The following is a 23,081-nucleotide window of genomic DNA, read 5'->3' as shown; positions in this document are numbered from 1 at the left end:
GGTGCACCTAGGCCAGGCCTGGCATTGCAGGGTAGGTCCCATGTTGGGCATGGTTCTGATTTGAAAGTACTCCAACCAAGCTATTAGGCATATACTACTGGGCAGAGGTCTGTGGGGCTCAAATATGCTGCAATTGGTGTTGGGTGTCCCTATCCATGGCCTGGTGACCAGCATTGTGACTGGTAGTGCATTGCCTAGTGCGTAGGGCTGTTCCCTGTGTGTGAGTGTGTTGTGTACTCCAACGGTGGTGTTGTTGGTACCATTGCCAAAGGGTATACTTTTTGTCTCTCCCCCCTTTTTGTTTTGTCACCCTGTCCTTAAGTACATTAGCATCATCTGGCAGAGGAGCAGAGGCACCGGCGATGGAGGGAGCTGCATCCCACAGGACCCAGGAGGACGAATCCAACGACAGTTAGGGCACCAGTTGGACTGAGGATGAGGGGGGCACCACGGGGAGACAGGAGGGGACAGTTCGGACATGGATACCTTCTCCAATGGGAGCTCCATGGTGTGGTGGACACTTCTGTGCCCACCCCAGCTACAGGTACAGCCACCACCCCCGCACCGCCCTCCCAGCAGCCTCTCAGCGAGTTTCCCATGACCGCTCACCAAGGAGGGTTGGCATCTCCTTTGCCCCAGCACCTCAGGCCCTGCCCCAGTTAGCCTGACTGAGGAGGCTATTGACCTCCTGCGATCCATCTCTGTTGGGCAGTCAACCATTGTGAATGCCATCCAGGGGCTGGCAGCCCAAATGCAACAGACAAATGCATTCCTGGAGGGCATTCACACTGGCCTGGTGGCTCAACATAGATCAATCCAGGCTCTGGCCTCCTCTCTGATTGCAGCCATTGTCCCTGTTTCCAGCCCCTCCCCCCTACAACTTCCTCTTCCCAATCCCATTCCCCTCAACTCCAACCTATCCCAAGCACACAGTCAGACCAGCATGCACTCAGGACAACACACAAGAGTGGACATGGCAAACACAAGCACCACACTTCATCCCACAGGCACTCACACAAACACCATCCAGAATCAGACATACCAACATCCTCTACCTCTACTGTGGTCCCCCTCCTCCTCATTGTCCACCTCCCTCCCAGTTTTGTCTCCACTCACACCTGCATGCACTACATCCTCATCCACTACACCCATCACCAGCATACCTAACAGCACACGCCCCTCACTGGCAGTCACCACCCCCACTTCCATGCACATGTCCCCTGTGTCCTCTCCCACTGTATCTGTGCCCCCTCCTCCCAAAGTACACAAACTCATGCACTCAGACACCCAACAGCCATCCACCTCACAACAGCATCCAGCCCATGCACCTGCACCCAAACACAGCAGACAGACACCTCCTACCACCACTCCCTCTTCCTCCACTCCCAAACCATCTCCCTCTTCCCGCCCCAATGTCCCTAAGCAGCTTTTCCTCTCCACCATTGACCTCTTCCCTACCCCTCCCCCCATTCCTCACATCAGGCCAGGGTGGTCAAAACCCAGGCAAGCACCTCAGCCACCCAGGCCACGGGCACAGTACTGTCCCCAGCTACTCCAGATGGGAAAGGAGCCGGGCCACCAGCCAGGCAGACGGACAGGGTGCCAGCCCCAAGTGCGTCGAGGAAGGGCAAGGACTCAGCCCCAGCTGCAAGACGGAAGGGCACTGAGGCAGCCCCAGCTGAAGGACGGAAGGGCAAGGAGGCAGCCCAAGCTGCAGGACGGAAGGGCAAGGAGTCAGCCCCAGCTGCAGGAAGGAAGGGCAAGGAGGCAGCCTCAGCTGCAGGAAGGAGGAGCAAGGGGCCTGCAACAGCAGGCATGAAGGACAAGGGGCCTGGTGCAGGCACTCAGTCGGACACCCCACCACCAACCATGGTGCTGCAGCCATCCAAGGTTGCAGGGGAGGGGCTGGAGCCTCACCCCACCACTGCCAGCACCAGCACCACTGCCAGCAGCCCCAGTGGGCAGCCGTCTGAGGCTGCAGAGGAAGGGCTGGAGCCTTACCCCATCACTGCCAGCACTGCCACCACCACCAGTGCCAGCAGCGGCAGCCCCAGATGTCCGAGGCTGAAGGGAAAGGGCTGGAGCCTCCCCCCAATACTGCCAGCACCGCCACCAGCACCACTGCCAGCAGCAGCAGCGCCAGTGGGCAGCCATCCGAGGCTGCAGGGGAAGGGCTGGAGCCTCCCCCCACCACTATCACCACTGCCACCAAGTCCGCCACTGGCACCACCACCAGCACTGCCACCAGCACCACTGCCAGCAGCAGCAGCCCCAGTGGGCAGCTGTCTGAGGCTGCAGGGGAAGGGCTGGAGCCTCACCCCACCACTGCCAGCACAGCCACAAGCACTGCCACCAGCACTGCCACAAGCACCACTGCCAGCAGCAACAGCCCCAGTGGGTAGCCATCCGAGGATGCAGGGGAAGGGCTGGAGCCTCCACCCACAACTGCCATCTCCACCAGCAGCACGAGCACTACCACCACTGGGCAGCCATCATCGCAGGCAGACAGTGTGTAGTCCTGCGTCCATGGGCTGTTGTGTGGCATGGCCCCAGCAAATCCTGTGGGTCTGACACCCAGCTGAGAGACTGTGACCTTACACTCCCCAAAACTGCATCACTGGGCACAATGCCCCTCCAGAACAAGTGGAGAAGCCATCCACTCACCCCATCCTCCACAGGATGAAGCTCACTGGGAACAATGCCCCCTCCAGAACCAGAGGAAGAAGCCATCCACTCACCCCATCCTCCGAAGGATGAAGCTCACTGGGCACATTGCCCCCTCCAAAACTAGTGAAAGAAGACATCCACTCAACCCATCCTCATCAGGATGAAGCTCAGTGGGCACAATGCCCCCTCCAGAACCAGTGGAAGAAGCCATCCACTCACCCCATCCTCCCAAGGACGAAGCTCAGTTGGCACAATGCCCCCTCCAGAACCAGTGGAAGAAGCCATCCACTCACCCCATCTTCCAGAGGACGAAGCTCACTGGGCACAATGCCCTCTCCAGAACCAGTGGAGAAGCCATCCACTCACCCCATCCTCCAGAGGATGAAGCTCACTGGGCACAATGCCACCTCCAGAACCAATGGAGAAGCCATCCACTCAACCCATCCTCCACAGGATGAATCTCACTGGGCATAATGCCCCCTCCAGAACCAGTGGAAAAAGCCACCCACTCCCTCATCCTGCACAGAATGAAGCTTGCTGGGCACAATGCCCCCTCCAGAACCAGTGGAAGAAGCCTTCCACTCACCCAATCCTGCCCCCTCCAGAACCAGTGGAGAAGCCATCTACTCACCCCATCCTCCACAGGATGAAACTCACTGGGCACAATGCCCCCTCCAGAACCAGTGGGCAGGTCACCCACTTGAGAGACTGTGGGCTTGCACTCCCCAGGACCAAGCACAGGGAATGTTGACCCCTCCAGAGGCAGTGGGTAAGTCACCAACTTGAGAGACTGTGGCCTTGCACTCCCCAGGACAGCGCACAGGGCAAGCTGCTCCCTCCAGAGCCAGTGGGCAAGTCACGCACTTGAGAGACTGTGGCCTTGCACTCCCCAGGACCAAGCACAGGGCATGTTGCCCCCTCCAGAGCCAGTGGGCAAGTCACCGACTTGAGAGACTGTGGCCTTGCACTCCCCAGGACAGAGTGATGGGCATGTTGCTCTCTCCACGACCAATGGCGTTGTACCATTTTCTGGCTGAGGTGCTCACCCATTTCCTGTCCCCCTGAGGTGCCTCGCTATTTTCAACCTGATACCCCTGCAGTGTTCTCTCCGTGTTGTTGCAGGAGTGAGGTGGGGCTTTGGACTATGTGATGTGGCCCTGTGGCCCACGGACATTGAGGCCTGGGCAGTGTCCCTACGTTTTTCTAAATATGTATATACTTGTTAATTTGGATGCATGTATTGCTACTATATTTATCGTATTACACTCACTTTAGTCGATTAATTTTGTCCTTGCATTATTCCTGAGGGGTACGGGGTGAATATGTAATGTTTGTGCATCTGCTTGTGTGTATGGTGTTGGGGGTGGGGGTATTGCATGTTGCGTGTGTGTGTCACTCTCTTTTTCCTCCCCCCTGTGTGCTAGGTGACAGTACTCACCGTGGTCATCTTCGACCGGTGTTGGTATTCGTAGTGGAGCAGAAGGTAGAAGATCATGGGAAACACATGCGACTCGAGGTCCATGGCTGCGTGGTTCTTCCTTGAGTCTCCCAAGGTCAGTCTTTTCCCTTCTGTGCAGTGTTTCCGCCAGGCTTTTGATTTCATTGGTACCACCCGGAAAAGGTGGCAGATTGGTGTCTCATAATACAGTGGGCGGAAATATTGTCTTCTGATTGGCTGTAGGCGGTTACCGCCATGGTGCCTGTTGATGTCACCCTGGCAGGTGGTGTGCTAAAGTGGCTGTCTGTCTGTGTGGTTTCCGCCGTGGTCATAATTTCATATTTATTGCTGCGTTGGGGCCTTGTAATCCTTTTTAGGATTCATTAATTTGGCAGAACATATATTCCTGATTATCTACAATGCATAAAACCACATTATGATTTAATTTTTAATTCGTCGAGATTTCTCAAGCAAACATTGGACACTACAATATACACAATTTCTCATATCATTATAAACTGACACTATTGAAGCAAAAAAACACACACATGTTAAAACAAAACAAATCTGGTCATCCGGTACATTCCAGGTGCCATTGGATTCACATATGTCACATTTAATGAAGGTGACACAGTACTAACTGCATACAAATCACATTTATACTCAAATGCAGAAATGCATTTTGCACCAACAGAAAAAATACTGACTGCAGTTCAGATGGCTGTCATCAAGGAGAGCCCTTTAACCCAGGATAACAGCTTTATTGTCTTTACCCCAGTCCCAGCCATTGAGGCTGTTACCAAAGTCAACATTCAAATGCAAAAGCATTACATCCACAATGGATACAATGGGCTACCTCCTTGACTGCCACTGACGTTGACTATGTTTTTGATCTAAAACTACAGACCCAAGAATCTCTCCAATATGAACTTGAGTACCCCATGCCCACTATTGTTATGCACTGATGGCTCAGCTCAACCAGCTATGGGTAGCAAACACCAATACTCTGCAACTTGTGTAGCCGCCTGTGGAGTTACGAGGGATGGTAAATTCCACAAACCTACATGCAGTACCTGGGAGATTGCACAGCACCACTTTGTGAGCTCAAAGCATTGATCTTGATGCTGGAACACACAGAAACTTGCATTACTGGTGCCTTCATTTTGAGGTGTAAAGTGGCAGAATTTAAGGATGAACTGCCAAGGGCACATGTACTTCATCCACTGGGCCAGCAATGTGCTGGCATACACACTGTAGGGATATCACTGGCTGATGAAGCTGTAAAATATACAGTTGCCACAGCAACTGTTACTGCAATAATTCATTCCCATACAAAGGTGGATGATGACATTTTTGTTGCTGTAAATGCTTTGCCTAAAGAAAAGACTTTGCCAAAGGCATACTCAAATATTCCCATCATTTAAGTATCAAAAACATTCCCGTTGTAACTATACCAGGTGTGGGTGATCGTGTGATCCCCAACTAAGATTGTAGGCTAGACTTGATCCAACACAAAAGGATGATGGACAGAGTGCTGAACAATGCAAATACTCACCCCCAGTCAAAGATCTGGGTTTAATCCATTGTTCTTTTGCACACCATGCCACCCCAGTTTGGACCCAGCAATATGGAAATCAGTCTTGACCCTGTTCCTCATAGGAACAGTCCAGCACGAACTGCCAAGCCAGGTCCTCCCTGGACCGGAAACAAGCATCCTAGGACCGGTTTCAGGGTATCACCCTTCATCAGCCAGGCTAGCTTGAATCCAGTGGCACAGTGAGCACAGGACCCACATCTAGGCATACCGTTCCCACTTAGGGCAACTTTAGCAACACAAAAGGATGATGACGGAGTGCTGAACAATGCAAACACTCACCCCCAGTCACAGATCTGGGTTTAATCCATCGTTCTTTTGCTCACCATGCCACCCGAGTTTGGACCCAGCCATATGCAAATCAGTCTTGACCCTGTTCCTCATGGCAACAGTCCAGCCCGAACTGCCAATCCAGGTCCTCCCTGGACCGGGAACAAACATCCTGGGACCGGTTATAGGGTATCACCCTTCATCAGCCAGGCTAGCTTGAATCCTGTGGCACAGTGAGCACGGGACCCACTTCTGGGCATATCATCTCCACTAAAGGCAACTTTAGCAACACAAAAGGATGATGGATGGAGTGCTGAACAATGCAAACACTGACCCCCAGTCACAGATCTGGGTTTAATCCATCATTCTTTTGCTCACCATGCTTCCCCAGTTTGGACCCAGCCATGTGCAAATCAGTCTTGATCCTGTCCCTCATGGGAACAGTCTAGCACGAACTGCCAAGCCAGGTCCTCCCTGGACCGGAAATAAACATCCTGGGTCCGGTTTCAGGGTATCACCCATCATCAGCCAGGCTGTTTCAAAAACATGTGGCGCTCACATCTGCCTGCCAAGCATATGACCTGCAAGTGTCAAGGCCATCAGCTGAGGTACAGTCCATTTTAAATTCAAACTTTCCAAGACACTTTGGTAAATTGGTTAGTAGCATTTTCTTTGCATTTAATACCATAGAGATAGTGCACTTTTTTAAGGCTGTTGGATCAGGATTTGTAAGTTTATTCCAGGATGTATTTGGAGTAAGTACCATCAGCCATTCACTCATTGTCTTTGAGTGTTTTTGGAGGCTTCATGATTGTACTGGCATTCATTGGTGACATCTTGCATTTGCTGTTTTTGATTCGCAATGGCTGCCCCATCTCGACCAAACAGAGTGGTTTAGCTCCCAACAGCCCTATAGACCAACTCTGTCATAACGCATGATGCAGTGCTTTGGAATATCATTGCTGGAAGAAATCAATAAGGACTGGTCAGTCATTTTGGCCAGTGCTCTCCTGTGTGCAGCCTGTCTCCAATTGCCTATGGTGCCCTTTTGAGAATGCTATGAAATTATGTCATGTTCAGCAACATGTACTTTCTATGGACATGGATCTAATAATGTTTCTGATGAGGGTTAATTCCTGGAGTTGTCCAATGAGACTGTGGTTGCTCCGTGATGCCTTCTATGAGCCATCCTTCATAGATCAGGTTGCTTCGGCTCCTTGTGCCCTAGCACTGCATGGAATGCTGACCTTTGGCTGCGGCTGACGTTACAGATCGTGTGTGCTCTTTTGGCCTTTTGAATGAGGCTCTGGTGGGTACACCACCTGCCGAAGTGGAGTCTCTCTTGGATTTCCTCTCCATAGACGTGTTTGATGACCTCATGCGGTATTACGATGACGTTTAGTTGCCAATATTTTTCTAAAAAGAACTGTTTAAATTTGGCCTTGTCCTCTGGATTGTACTGCATGTTGACTTGGCCATTTTTATAATTTTATAACTTTTATATCTTTATAGCCTGTAGGTTGTTTATTATGTTTTTGCGTAGCTTGTCTTTTTAGGGAGTCTAGAATCTGCACTCCTAATCTGGCAAGAGTAGGGTGTTGAAGGGACCCTTTGTAACTGGGTTGGGCACCCTTAGCTTAGCTTAGTTCCCCGGTTTGTGACTTTTATAAAATACAAATTTTAATCATGTTTTATTTCTCATTTTAGCAAAGCCTGCAAATTATTTTACATATTTCATCAGCTGTCTTTTCTAGGAAGGCAGAGTTCATGCTGCACGTTTTTATCAAAACATGGTACGAAATGTAATCTGTGCATTTGTCCAAGGCTGCCATGTATAGAACATGATATGCCAGTTTGTGTTGCCAGCTCAGAAGCCAGCTCTATTGTTGAGACACATTATTACATCAGGCCCTTTCTCCGAACTCTGTATGGGTCATTATATATTCAACACATAGGCCTAAGGAGGGTAGAGGCCATTCTGGTTGTGACCGTCCAGTACGTGTACCATACTACAGACAGCTTTGCTGATCCTGGGACTGACTCTTCAGCTTCCAGAGAGGATTGCCATCCAGACAGCAGGCAGACCCCTGCTATTCTATTCAGGTATGGAATTGGGGTTTCTCCATTTCATTGGGACAGGCAGAAGGGTTACACCAATATGTTCTCAGATCTAGATATAGGATTGGGTAAGAATCTCTAGAATCTCTAGTCTTTCTAGAATCACAAAACATCGTGGGGCTATTCATTTTTCTTTACCTTAGTTGTAATGATGATTACTGTGTCATGTTTCATCTACTTTATTATTGAGGCATATGCTTTTTATACTAGGATGAAATTGCTTCAATGAATGCATAAAAATTCAGTTTGTATCTCATGTCCTGCTTTGGCATGCATAAGTAACTGAGTAACTGAGTGAAAGAGATATGATCTCGTTCCACAACTTCCCGGAGAAGTCATAGTGTCATGTTTAGGTTGCCACAAATCACCTCTCCCCTTATAAGGTTGGTTGAGGCATTGCGATCTACCTTCCAAGCGGTACTACTGCCGTAAACATGCAGTTTTATTACCAAAATAGGAACCACACGACACCCCATGTCCCAAATGGACTACATATTGAAAATCCCACACCTACCCCAGTCAACCTGGGGGAGTGGGGTACCAATATTCATTGACTTAAGCCCATAGTAACAAAGGAAAGCAACCACAAAGTAAGCCACTAGTCCAGAAGTGAGGGCAGCCACATATCAGAACTGCCACCACATAGCTCTAAACTTTCCCCAACCAGCAAGGGAGATATGAGTGCAGAACGTGCCACTGATCCCAGGGCATAGGCCAACAAGGGCTCAGGAAGCGAGCAACCACAGAAACATAATTCCCAGCAGAAAAAAACAGCAAGTAGAAACGTCCTAATTAGACCCTGCAAGGTAAGCAGAAACTTCCATACAGGGACAGCACCTTCAAAGTGACTGCATCTAAAAAGTTACTAACAAAATAGATTGCTTGTGGGTGGAGGTTTTCCTTTGTAGGCAAACGTAGAGCGGTAAGTTTTAGTATGCAGCTGGGTATCTGCCTCAACAGTGTGGATGCCTCTTATGCTGTAAGGACTGAAACAAGAAAATGATGAGGAGGTAATATTGCTAGAAGGACTTGGCATGTGCATAAATATTTCATGGAAAGACTGCTAGCACATCACCTGTTGTTTGTGTGTTTACTGACCAACACACAGGCATCCTGTTTTCTATCTATGGATGGGCCACACAGACATCCTGCATTCCATCTAAGGATGGCTTAATCCATGTAATTCAGTGTAGTATACTCATGTGGAACTACCAAAGAATACCGCAAGACAGTGCATAATTATGCAAGAAGATTAATTCTGCATTCATGCCTTATACATTCAAAATGGAAATAAGAATGAATTTTTCCTTAAGAAATAGTGCTAAATGCAAGAGGACTGGAATAGTGAGTGTGAGCAACTGGTCATGCTCGCTGAATGTGATTTGGGGTAGGATTTTCCCCCAACTTACTCATGGCATTTGGCACTATTTACTCAGAGCAATATGCACCCTTGTGTCCATAATGGACACAAGGATGCATTTTGCACTAAGAAATAGTGGTTAAGATGATGGTTGAGTCAGATTTTCCTTGAGTGAGGTCTGTGTCAGATCCACTAGTAATCCTACTTCATCCTCGCCGAAGCAACTGCTGCTGCACTAAAATAGGATGTCTTACCCCCTTGGTGGTTAGGGTAAATGAAGAGGGATGCAGATGACTGTGACTTCCGCACTGAAGTGCCAACACGGCTCCTGTAGGCTGTCCTGGTCGAAAACAGGTCCTCCAGGGCTCGTTGCTCCTGCACGTAACAGTGGGACATAGTTGGATATACCTATTATATTGCAGTTTTGAGTACCGCGCCACTGCCTAGGACCCTACTGTGCCCACCGGGTAACTACCTGTGCTAAGACAATGGCCAAAGATAAGGAACCCAGGCCCTTAAGGAAGAATGGGCAGCTACATGAAAGTTGTGACCCCTCTGATGGAGGACGAACCGCCTACTATGCCTGACTACACAGCCCTTCTCCTGGTGATCCCCGAGGGAAAAGTGGGTGAGGTGCATGAAGAAGTCTCCCTCCTGCACCAAGACCTCTGCTGTGTGGTAGAGAGGATCTCTTCGACAGGGACTAGGATCTCTGAACTAGAAGATACCTACTGGGGCCTCTGCAGGGAGGTGACAGAGGCAAGGGACACCACCAAATATGTGGTGTGGTGGCTGGAGGACACTGAAAACTGCTTCAAGTGGAATATTCTGAGGTTCTTAGGGGTCCCTGAGGGGGTCGAGGGCACCTATATGGAGGGGGTTGTTCCTAGATGGGTGAGTGCGTAGCATCCTCCCCCAAGAATAATTCTTCTCCTGCTTTATCTTTCAAAGGGCACTGTTAGAAATGAGGTCTCTTGTTGGCAGTCAGTTTACACCTTGTCCAAGTAGGGACCCTCACTCTAGTCAGGTTAAGAGACTATTGCTCACCCCCTTGGTAGCTTAGCTCAAGCAGTCAGGCTTATCTCAGAGGCAATGTGTAAAACATTTGTACACACAGACACACACACACACACACACACAGTAACACAGTGAAAACTCCACAAAAGCACTCAATACCACTTTAGAAAAATAGCCAATATTAATCTGAGTTAAACAAAACCAAAATTACAAAAATCCAACATACACAAGTAGAGATATCACTTTTTAAGTTTTAAAAGAACATTAATCTTGAAGAATCAGTGGATGTATCCTTGAAACACACTGCCCCCTGGATGTGTTAAAAACAAAGACGATGCTGGCCGCAAAAGAGGTGAAGCATCAGAAAAGCAAGTGATGCGTCAATTCTTTTCCTGCCAGTTTGGTGATACATTGATTATTTTTCTCGCAGGAAAAGTGATGTGTGGAATCCTGACATCTATGCAGTGTTGATGAAGAAAATTGATGCCCAGGGGTGATGTGTGGAAAATCCCGATGCACCGCAAAGATGAATCTGCTCTGAAGCAGAAGATGCATTGAATCCACAGCCCTGGAGACAGGTGCTGTGCTGATTTTTCTACTGCAACAGCCATGGCCATGGATTTTTCTTCAGGTCACCAGTTTCTACTTCCAAGGGCCCAGGGACCGGACTTGGCACCACTTGGCAAGTCAGGACTCTCAGTAGAAGAGCTCATGCACTGGCAGATTGCCTTTGATCTGAGATTTCTTAACAAGAGGAAAGCTCAGTTCAAGCCCTTGGAGAACCTTGGAAAGTAGGATGCAGAAAGCAGAGTCCATTTGTTTCACTTCTAGGGAAGAAGCAGCAAACAGCGGGTCAGCACAGCAAAGGAACAGACAGAGTGGCAGTTCCTCCTACTGCATTCTGCTCTTCTCCCCAGCAGAATGTCCTCAGTGCAGAAGTCTTCTGAAGTTGTGGTCTTAGAGGTCCAATACTTTTTTCTCCCTTTGAAGTAGGCAAACTTCAAAGAAAAGTCTCCAGGGGGTTGGAGACTGATTTGTGTAAGGACAGGCACAACCCTATGCAGGTGCAAGTGTCAGCTCCTCCCACCACTCTAACCCAGGAAGACCCACCAGGCTATGCAGGACAGACCTCATCTCCCTTTGTGTGACTGTCAAGCGTAAATTCACAAACAGCCCAACTGTCATCTTGACCCAGATGTGTATTCCACAGCCAGGCAGAGGCACAGATTAGTTCTAAAAGTGGCATTTTCAAACTTACAATTTAAAAAAAACAACTTCACCATAAGATGTATTTTTAAGTTGTGAGTTCAGAGACCCCAAACTTCCAATAGGAAATTACACTTAAAAGATATTTCAAGGCCATCCTCATATTAACCTACAGGAAAGATAGGCCTTGCAATCGTGAAAACTGAATTTAGCAGTATTTCACTATCAGGACATTTAAAACACATCAGTAGATGCCCTGCCTTTTATATACACTACACGCTGCCCATGGGGCTGCCTTGGGCCTACCTTAGGGGTGGCTTACATGTAGTAAAAGGGAAAGTTTGAGCCTGGCAAGTGGGTGCACTTGCTAGGTCAAACTGACAGTTAAAACCACACACACAGACATGGCAGTTGAAGATCCAAGACATGATTACAGGGTTACTTCTGTGGGTGGCACAATCAGTGCTGCAGGTCGACTAGTAGCATTTGATTTACAGGCCCTGGGCACACATAGTTCACATGACTAGCGACTTACTAGTAAATCATATATGCAGATCGTGGATAAACCAATCACCAATACCATTTAGACAGAGAGCCCTTGCACTTTAGCAGTGGTGAAGTGCCTAGAGTCCTAAATCCAGCAAAAACTAAATTCAGCACAGGATAAACAAATCAGAAGGTCGGAAGCCAAAAAGAAAGGGGTAACCCTGAAAAAAAGGGCCATTTCCAACAGGCACATCGAGCACTAGGGGGCAGGCCTCCACCGTGAGCTTCCCCACTGTGGCCTGTGACAGCACGCTTCTTGAACTTTCATGACTGGGACATGATCCTCACTGAAGTGCGAAGAATTGGAAAGGTATGGCATGAAAACTCTAAAATCCTAATCTTTCCAGACTTCACTTGGAAGGTCCAATGGCAGTGGCACTCCTTTCAGTCGACGAAGGCTAAATTAAGGGGACTCCAAATGGAGTATATGCTCCTATTCCAGGCCAAGCTAAAGGTCATGTTTCAGCACTCCCTCTGTGGGGTTCTCCCCCTCCCCCTCGAAGGCAGGTATGGAAGGGGAAGCCGACCCCCCCTGTGACGTCAGCGCGCAAGCGCGCGCTGTTTGTCACAGGGCCTTCTCCCATCGCGCTGGAAGCTCAGCTTCCAGCGCAATCGAAAGAGAAATGCTTTGCCAAATTTGTGGCTCCTCTCAGATTCCAGAACTTTCTGTCACCGAAATGTGAGGAAAATGTGTTTTTTTTAGCCACATTTTGAGGTTTGAAAAGGATACTGGGTAACAGAACCTGGTCAGAGCCCCACAAGTTACCCCAGCTTGGATTCCCCTAGGTCTCTAGTTTTCAAAAATACACAGGTTTGGTAGGTTTCCCTAGGCACACTGCAAAAAACACCTCTGTTTTCTGTCAAAAAATGGGATGTGTCCACGTTGTGTTTTGGGGCATTTCCTGTTGCGGGCGCTAGGCTTACCCACACAAGTGAGGTATCATTTTTATCGGGATACTTGGGGGAACATAGAATAGCAAAACAAACGTTATTGCCCCTTGTCTTTCTCTACATTTTTTCCTTCCAAATATAAGAGAGTGTGTAAAAAAGACGTCTATTTGAGAAATGCCCTGTAATTCACATGCTAGTATGGGCATCCCACAAGTCAGAAATGTGCAAATAACCACTGCTCCTCAACACCTTATCTTGTGCCCATTTTGGAAATACAAAGGTTTTCTTGATAGCTATTTTTTACTCTTTATATTTCAGCAAATGAATTGCTGTATACCCGGTATAGAATGAAAACCCACTGCAGGGTGCAGGTCATTTATTGGCTCTGGGTACCTAGAGTTCTTGATGAACCTACAAGGCCTATATATCCCCACAACCAGAAGAGTCCAGCAGACGTAACAGTATATTGCTTTAAAAAATCTGACATTGCAGGAAAACGTTACAACGTAAAACGTAGAGAAAAATTGCAGTTTTTTTTCACCTCAATTTAAATATTTTTTTTTTCAGTTGTTATTTTCTGCAGGGATCCCTTGTAGGATCTACACAAATTACCCTTTGCTGAATTCAGAATTTTGTCTACTTTGCAGGAATGTTTCGGTTTCTGGCATCCAGCATTGGTTTCATGCCCATTTCTGTCACTGACTGGAAGGAGGCTGAAAGCACAAAAAATCGTTAAAAAATTGGGTATGTCCCAGTAAAATGCCAAAATTGTGTTGAAAAATTGGGTTTTCTGATTCAAGTCTGCCTGTTCCTGAAAGCTGGGAAGCTGGTGATTTTAGCACTGCAAACCCGTTGTTGATGCCATTTTCAGGGAAAAAACCACAAGCCTTCTTCTGCAGCCCCTTTTTCCCATTTCTTTAAAAAAAATGAAATGTTCACGGTATTTTGGCTAATTTCTTGGCCTCCTTCAGGGGAACCCACAAAGTCTGGGTACCTCTAGAATCCCTAGGATGTTGGAAAAAAAGGACGCAAATTTGGCATGGGTAGCTTATGTGAACAAAAAGTTATGAGGGCCTAAGCGCGAACTGCCCCAAATAGCCAAAAAAAGGCTCGGCACAGGAGGGGGAAAAGGCCTGGCAGCGAAGGGGATAATGGTTAGGTAGGAAGGAAGCAGAGGCCACATAGGTACACTGGACAGTGGGACCAGGAAGGAGTGCTTTGATACAGATGAGACTTTTACTGGGGCCCTTTCCCGCAACTACGAGGCGTTCTACAAAGCTAGGTCACTGCAGGATGCACCGCACATTGCATACTACCTGGGTTCCTTAACCATTCCCATATTAGATGCAGAGGTGAGTGATGCATTTGAAGCTGAAATCACACTGGTGAACTTTCAAGCTGAAATCCATAAGACTCCTGTCTCAATAGGATTCCCGTGGAGTTCTTCAAGTGCTATACCAGGCCGCTTGGGCCCCACGTCCTGAACATGTTTTAAGAGGACAGCCAGAAGAGCACTCTTCCGCCATATATCAGGCGGGCCGTTATAGTAGTGATCCATAAGGATGGTAAGACAAAAGAACTGCGGGCACACAACTGGATGAATGAAATAGGAGACCGGCCCGAGGCACACGTCTTTCTTGCAATAGATGCGGAAAAGGTGTTTGATGCAGTGCATTGGCCCTTCCTGAGACAAACCATGGCGAAATTTGGATTCGGTCCCCAATTCTGGAAGGGTATGCCCAAACCTGGGTTTCTTGCTCACTGTGCCACTGGATTCAAGCTAGCCTGGCTGATGAAGGCTGATACCCTGAAACCGGTCCCAGGATGCTTGTTTCCAGTCCAGGGAGGACCTGGCTTGGCAGTTCGGGCTGGACTGTTCCCATGAAGAACAGGGTCAAGACTGATTTGCATGTGGCTGGGTCCAAACTGGGGTGGCATGGTGAGCAAAAGAACGATGGATTAAACCCAGATCTGTGACTGGGGGTGAGTATTTGCATTGTTCAGCACTCCGTCCATCCTCCTTTTGTGTTACTAGAACCAGTGGTAGCTGTACAAATTAACAGAACGGTGTCCTCTGATTTACACATTTGTAGAGGCACAAGGCAGAGCTTTCCCCTGCCCCCCTTCTGTTCACTCTCACATTAGAAACATTGGTCTATATAGCCCGAGACCACCCCGGGGTCTGAGGATTCAGATTTCCATTAGGAGATGCAGTCAAGGAGAAATTTTTGCTATGTACAGATGACATCCTTCTCTATTATGCAGAGCCATCCAATGCACTCCCTCTAATGTTACACTTGTTTGAGGAGTATGGCAGTTACCCTGGCTATCCGATTAATTGGTACAAGTCAGTGCTCGACACGTTCCCTACTCCCCTGTGGCTTGACGGGAGCAGAAAATGGCTTGAAATATCTGGGCAGGAATTCAGTTTTGATCGAAACCTAGGGAGGGTGGTTAAAGCCTGCCAGAAAGAGAAGAAGATGGCTACCCCTTATGTTGCTTGGGTGAGTGGCCATTTTTTAAATGGTCTTGATCCCAAAATTGCTGTATGTTTTACTGAACACATTCTATTGGATTCCCCCAGAGGTCTTTATTAGGATGTAAGGTGACACGGAGACCCTGCTGTGGGAATGGAAACACTTCAGAAATGCCCTAAAATCTCTACAATGTAATCTTTATAACTGGGGATTAGCTCTACCCAATCAGGAAGCATACTGCTGGGCAACTCATCTAATCATTGCCAATGACTGGTTATTCACCCCACTAGACCAACCCGTCTTCAGGCTGGAATGGGCAAAGTTGGGGTTAACGTCCTGCCTGCTCCATCTCTATGGGGGCAAAAGGGTACAGCATCTCCTACCGACTACCCAGGCACCCTTGTCACCCTTGGTGGCCTGGGCCTACGGAAACGCTACAAAGTGTCTAGGTTGATACTGTAAACCTTCTTGGGAAATACCCCTGTGGAAGGGGGAATGGCTCACATAGAGGCACATACTGCATGGATTCTTATCTGGATCTTTAGGCTAGGGGATTTGCTGGAGAGTTGAGATATAGGGCCGTATTTATACTTTTTGACGCAAAACTGCGCTAACGCAGTTTTGCGTCAAAAAGTTTTGCGCCGGCTAACGCCATTCTGAAGCGCCATGCGGGCGCCGTATTTATTGAATGGCGTTAGCCGGCGCTAGCAGACCGGCGCTGCCTGGTGTGCGTGGAAAAAAACCACGTACACCAGACAGCGCCGGCGTAGGGGGAAAATGGCGTATGGGCGTCTTAAAATGGGGCAAGTCAGGTTGCGTCGAAAAAATCGTCGTAACCCGACTTGCGCCATTTTTTTTCGACGCCCATCCCCCATCAACATGACTCCTATCATTGTAAAGATAGGAGTCATGCCCCCTTGCCCAATGGCCATGCCCAGGGGACTTATGTCCCCTGGGCATGGTCATTGGGCATAGTGGCATGTAGGGGGGCACAAATCAGGCCCCCCTATGCCACAAAAAATAAATAAAAAAATACTTACCTGAACTTACCTTAATGTCCATGGGATGGGTCCCTCCGTCCTTGGGTGTCCTCCTGGGGTGGGCAAGGGTGGCAGGGGGGGTCCCTGGGGCAGGGGAGGGCACTCTGGGCTCATTTTGAGCCCACTTGTCCCTTAACGCCATCCCTGACCCAGGCGTTAAAAAGCGGCGCAAATGCGCCGTTTTTGGCCACGCCCACTCCCGGCGTCTCTTTTGCCCGGGAGTATAAATACCACGTAAAGGCCTGGGAGTAATTTTTTAAGACGGGAACGCCTCCCTTGCATATCATTAACGCAAGGAAGGGGTTCACGCTAAAAAATGACGCACACTCCGGGCACTTTGGCGCCCGAAGCGTCTAACGCCAGAGTATAAATATGGCGTTAGTTGGCGTTAGTTCTGCGTCGAATTTGCGTCGAAAAAAACGACGCAAATTCGGCGCAACCAGAGTATAAATATGGCCCATAATGTCATTCTCTTTTCTTTAGCATGAGTTTGGAATGAATACTAGCCAATTTGCACAAATATGACATACATGGATGGCCAAAGGGCTGCCTAGAGAGGGTATCCGAGAATACCCCTTTGGAAGGGCAGCTGCTAATGGAAATGCTGGGAAGAGGTGCAGTCTCTCTAACTTATAAAACCTTAAATAACAGCATGCCAGACACCCTACATAGGCTGCAGGAGAAATGGGTAGAGGATGTAGGAGACCTGGAAGCTGTTGACTTGGAGGCTACTATGATAGACAGAGACTGCACTCCGTGGGGAAGGCTCAGAACTCTAATTCTTTGTGGTGCCAAGGGGAATATAATTCCTTCTTCCACACACTAGGGGGATGTCCGCTAATCCAGGACTACTGGTTGGCAATCATTGAGTAGTTCAGTAAGGTACTAACAGCATTGATCCAGCTAGAACCCACATTCTTCCTCCTGGGGATTCCTAATTGCATAGACATGCCACAGGGCTAATCTTTTGTTCTGTGGCCTAGGCCTTGTAGTGGCTAAAAGGAACATAGCCGTGCACTGGGGTTGCATGAGTGTCTGACACTACTGGAGTGGAGTTGTGGCATGGATATGTATATGGTGGCAGAAAAAGTCACATAGACCAACAGTGGTTGCTCCCAAACGTTTTGTAAGGTTTGTGGCGGATGGATGCAATATTACTCCCTGCGGACACTGAGAGATGGTAAGGGACAAAGCCAGAACATGCCATGATGGGTGTAGGTGGGATGTGGTCCTGGTTAATGATGCAATTGATTCTATGCTCTTCTTTTGCTTTGACAATGCACCAGCTGATGGTTGTCTGGGCAGAGGGTAGTGGGTGGAGGGGGGGTTGATAATCACTGTTACTGGGATTGTTACCAATTTTCTTGCATTGGAGATGTACTCCCAATCTCCTCTGTGGTGTCCTCTTTTGTTGTTGATACACTACATGCAAATACAAAAAAATACATTTAAAAAAAGAAATAGCGCTAAATGCAGCAGAGCAAGAATAGCAAGCATGAGCAGCTGTAATTGCACTATGATTGGTAATTCTGCATCAAAGAGTACGAAAACTACTACTACTAAGATTACTTCAGCATAATTGAAATTCTGCCCAGGCCTAATTCTATCTGCCTTTAGAAGTGAGATGGGTGCTTTTCTGTCCTTCCTAATTCCTATTATACCTGTCTCTATCATTTCCATTTGGTACAGATACACTCTACATTTTTGTATTTAGTAATGAACATGCATTAACTGATTTGGAAGCATTTAGGTGGTGTTGAAAATGTCCCTCTCCACAACATCACACCCAAACTTTTTGCTTTCCTCCTCCTACCATTTGCTGGATTTTTATTTGTTGGCCTTAGGACTCGGTGCACTTTATCACTGCTAACCATTGCTAAAGTGCTTTTGCTGTCTCCCTAAAACATCATTTAAATGACCCATACCTGATTGACTTATTTAATTTATATATAAGTCCCTTGTAGAGTGGTAGACCATATACCCAGGGTCTGTAAATTCCATGCTACCAGTGGGTCTGCAGCACTTATTGTGCCACTCACTTCAGTAGGACTTTAAAACATGTCCCAGGCCTGCCATTACAGCCTGAGGCAGTGTCTCCCTGCCATTTCGACTTGGCATTTAACACCCATTGCCAAGCCTTAATCTCCCCTTTAATTACATATGCCACCCCTAGGGTAGGCCTTATGTGTCCCATAGGTCAGGGTGCTGTGTAACTAAAAAGTTTGGGCATACACATTTTAGTTTTATATGTCCTAGTAGTAAAAACTCCCAAATTAATTTTTTTATGAACGTGAGGCTTACCCTTCCCATAGGGTAACATTGGGGATTCATTATTATATTTAGTAAGCTGTAATTCCTAAACCAGAGGTGGTAGCTATTTCATGTTTGGTATCTATGAAGTTGTAATGATAAAACCTCTTTAATGGTAAGGTCGGATTAATCATTACAAGGTTGAAAATGCCACTTTAGGAACGTTCACATTTTGCTGGCCTTAGCCCTCTGAGCCTGCCTTAGGCAATTTGACTGGGTGTAATGGACAGTTAAGACTTTTTGAATTCACTCCAGGAAGTTACACAATAGTGGAATTAGCAGAGCATGAGTGGGCCATTAGCTGACTTGATGGAGTGGTGGAGCTAAGCACAGTTCCACTTACACATCAATAGGCTAGACTCTGCCACCACACAAAAAGCTTAAAGAACCTGTATTGTCAGTGCAGCCAGCTAGGTGCCTGGGCAAGGGAGGCGGGAAATTCCTGGAACTTCCGAGAACCCTTCAGGAAACTTCTCCCAACTTCTAGGAGCAGGATGCCAGGGTTTAAAAATAGGGCTCTCAGACCTACTCCTCAGTTTACTACTGGACCTGCGGAAGGACTCTCAGAGATGTGCCTGCTGGTGTGGCCTACTATGCACTCTGCCAGACGGCTGCTGTACATGGAAGGACTGTTTTGCTGCCTGGAGCCTGCCTTGAACCTTCAGAGGGAAGCCCTGCTGTTGAACCCTGTATCTTCACTGGCATCTAGGACTTCCAGAAGTGTCTCCAAGGGGTAGTTTTGCTGGCCCCCTGTTCAGAGTCACAAGGACATAACAAGCTCCCACTATCCTGAACCCATACTTAGACCCACAACTGCACCTGGTTTGTTGTGGTGCTAAAGGTACCCAGGTGGTAATTTTCCAAATCCAAGGCCTTGCTATTTTGAACCTTAAAATGTGAACAAAGTCCAAACTCCAGTTCTACTAGTTAGAGTTTTATGTTTTTTGTTTAAAATACTTTATTAAAGTTGCTCTATTATTCTCTGTTGGTCTGGGATTTTTTTATTGTGTTGTGTTCTCACTTTATTGCTGTTTGTGTGCTGCATAAATCCTTAACACATTGCCTCTAATTTTACCATCACTCCTTTTTGCTACCAGGGTTAAGTACAGGTTAAATTTGTGCCTGCAAGAGATTGTGGCTGTAACACCCCAGTCAAGCAGAAACCCAATTTCTCACAGGGTGTGTTTTTTTTCCAGTCTTTGACAGGACTATTTTGTTGCTTTCACTACCTGCTCTGGAGAAAATTTTATTTAGCTAGTTACACATCAATTGTGTATTTATTTAGAACATACTAAGGCCTGAACTGAGGTAGGTCCATTCTCCAGCGTAAAAGAACACGAAATGTTCCGACTAAATCCTAATACCAACTGAAATCATTGACTATATTTGACACTAATTTTCTCAAGTTCAGAATACATCCAATAATTAACCTGAGAGCAACCGGATTTGCCAGAAGCCATTTGTAAAGGGCATACAAGGGTCTGTTCATGGTATTTCAGTTTTGCTCATGCTTCAACTTCAACTGAAGTTTTAATCTCTGTCATCAACTTCAGTGGTCCTTAATGCCTCTAATTGCTTAGATTATTTTGTCAATCCCTTCTTCTTGCCATATTTCTTTCCACTAAATACTGATAGGAAAACGCTTGTCTCACTCCAGATGTGTGCCATGCGCCACCAGTGCATCACTTTTTGTGATGCACTGGATGTACATAGTGCAGGTCTATATCCACAAGGCTCTGCAATGCCACTTTGCATGGCTTTTCACTGCCTTGTAGATATCGTATAAGGCAACGCAGCACATTGCCTTGCATTCCAACACAGAGGCATACCAAGGGCCTTGGGGTGGGTGTTCCCACGCAACACTCATGGGTTTTGATGCATTCTCAAATTTACAAGAACCTGTAAACCTGGAAATGTGTCAAAACTGTATGCCTACCCAGGGCAGGTGCAACAATGAGAAATAGCTTTATTTCTCCTTGTTGTTTTCTCTTTCTATTTGCGCTACATTTTTCAGCATACATAGAAAGAGGAAAATGCCTCCCCGGATTGTTTTTTGCAGGAAGGTCCTGCTTCCTGCACAAAAACAATCCTACAAAAAACCCAGACAGCTTTGCACCATTGTGCAAGTCTGCCTATGTTGGCGCACCACAGCAATTTGTGTGCCAGTGCAGGGGGGAAGGACAGAAATGCACAGTTTTTTGTAAATACAGAGCATATATGCCCTTGCGAATTGGCATAAGTCAGGTCAGCATAAGGCTTTCTGTGCTACCCCATGCCAATTTCTTGTAAATTTGCTCCATGGTTTCATAACATCTGTTTTTTTCCTGTTTTGCAAATGTGATCAAAGTTCATATTTTCCCAACCTTATAGCTGTATGGCTTCCACTTGCCTTGTATCAAAGCTTACCTTAAGTTAATGTGTGCTCTCGTCATTTCATGTTAAGCGCCAACCACCTTCCAGATTTGGCTGTAATACATAACTCATTTTGCTCACTCTATATGTAGTAGGACTCACTGAAATATTACCATGTATGTGCTAATGACAATGTTAGCTGAGTTGTAAAAATAAAAGACGCCCCTTTTTTCCAGATTTATCAGTGAATATGATCTTCCTCAATCAACAAAGAGATCACTTACCTTGTTAATTTAGTGAGAGAGGTGTGGAGAACATGGGCGATAATGTGGTATGCATCACTTCATAGTGCGCAAAAAAAAGGGGTTATCTAATATTGAACTTTTCAAAGCACAGTTATATTAGTGGTGACCTTGTATTAGGAGCTCAGTGTAGTTTGTTATTAGATTACACAGTATAGATTGAACAGTTACTTGGTGTCCCAATGTATATTGTTGTTTCGAGCTGACAATAAAAAAGTTATCTTATGAAATACATATTTCTTTAAATTTGTTTTTTAATTCTGACACTATGGCTGAAAATGATTGACTAGACTTTGGGCCTGATTATGAGTTTGGCAGTCTGTGCACCACCATGGCAGTGGTGGCAGTCCGACTGGCATCAGCTGGGCAGTCGGACCACTGTATTACGAGTCAGGTGGGCCTAGGGAGAAAAGACCGCTGCTGTCCAGCCAGCACCACCAGGCAGTGAAGACCGTCACGGTCACGAGGCAGCACATACAAGCCAGCAGAGACAGTGTTTCCGCCAGACAGATTATGGAGGTTGCACACCACCAATGTGACTGTGGTGGTCCAACTACCACGTCTCAGCAGGCAGAAGCAGAGAGTATAAAGGGAGCAACTCACCTACAGACAGTGTTACACATCTGGGCCACCATGGAGCCCACCACACACGTCCTACCGCTGCTGTTGCTCACCGATGGAGCACAAAATCGACCCCACTGTGGATGCAACCGACCATACGTACACACACCTCCCTGTGTCATTATGCTCCAGAACAGATCTTTGAACCCGCCATCTACACGGGATGGGGTCATGATATGGGCACCAAGTACACTTGTCATTGTGTACACATTTGGAGTCATTCACAAATAAGGACACATTCACAGCCAGAAAACACACCCTGTGGGCAGTTCACTTTCACTGCACCGCAACACTACACAAAAACACAAGTCTGCACATCTTAGGCACAGGGACAGTGAAGTGTACAAAACATTGTGTCACACAACACCAACAGCATGGCAATATTACATCTACAAATACAACTGACACCCTCCACACATGCCATGGACTGCCATCAGATTCAACACACATGCATGGATGGGCCATGGAGCACCAACACCCCTCCCATGAACCAGCCCTGCAATGGACCCACACATTACCCACATTGCAACACAATGGAAGGACAATGGGATGCACAATAGTCAGAGAGATACATATCCAAAGCTCACTATGCAAACAACACCTGCACAATAGGGATGGGGCATCAAGAACACTCAGGGAAGGATGCTTTCCTGAGAAACATTACTCTTTGCACACACTCCTACAACAACATTTGAAGAGGAACTGGCCATTCAGGTATCTTGGGGACAAACAATAGTAGAGGCATGTGACATGCCTATCTGGACAATGTGGAAATGCAAGTCAAGAAAGCACATACAACAGCAACAGAAGGGCCACACGTCTAGGTGAATTAGCTGCACGGTACACACAGCAAAATGGACACATGCATAGAC

The sequence above is a fragment of the Pleurodeles waltl genome, chromosome 1_1 (assembly GCF_031143425.1).
Source record: "Pleurodeles waltl isolate 20211129_DDA chromosome 1_1, aPleWal1.hap1.20221129, whole genome shotgun sequence".
Taxonomy (NCBI): Eukaryota; Metazoa; Chordata; class Amphibia; order Caudata; family Salamandridae; genus Pleurodeles; species Pleurodeles waltl.
The sequence above is the reverse complement of the archived record's forward strand: the minus strand, read 5'-3'. Positions refer to the sequence as shown.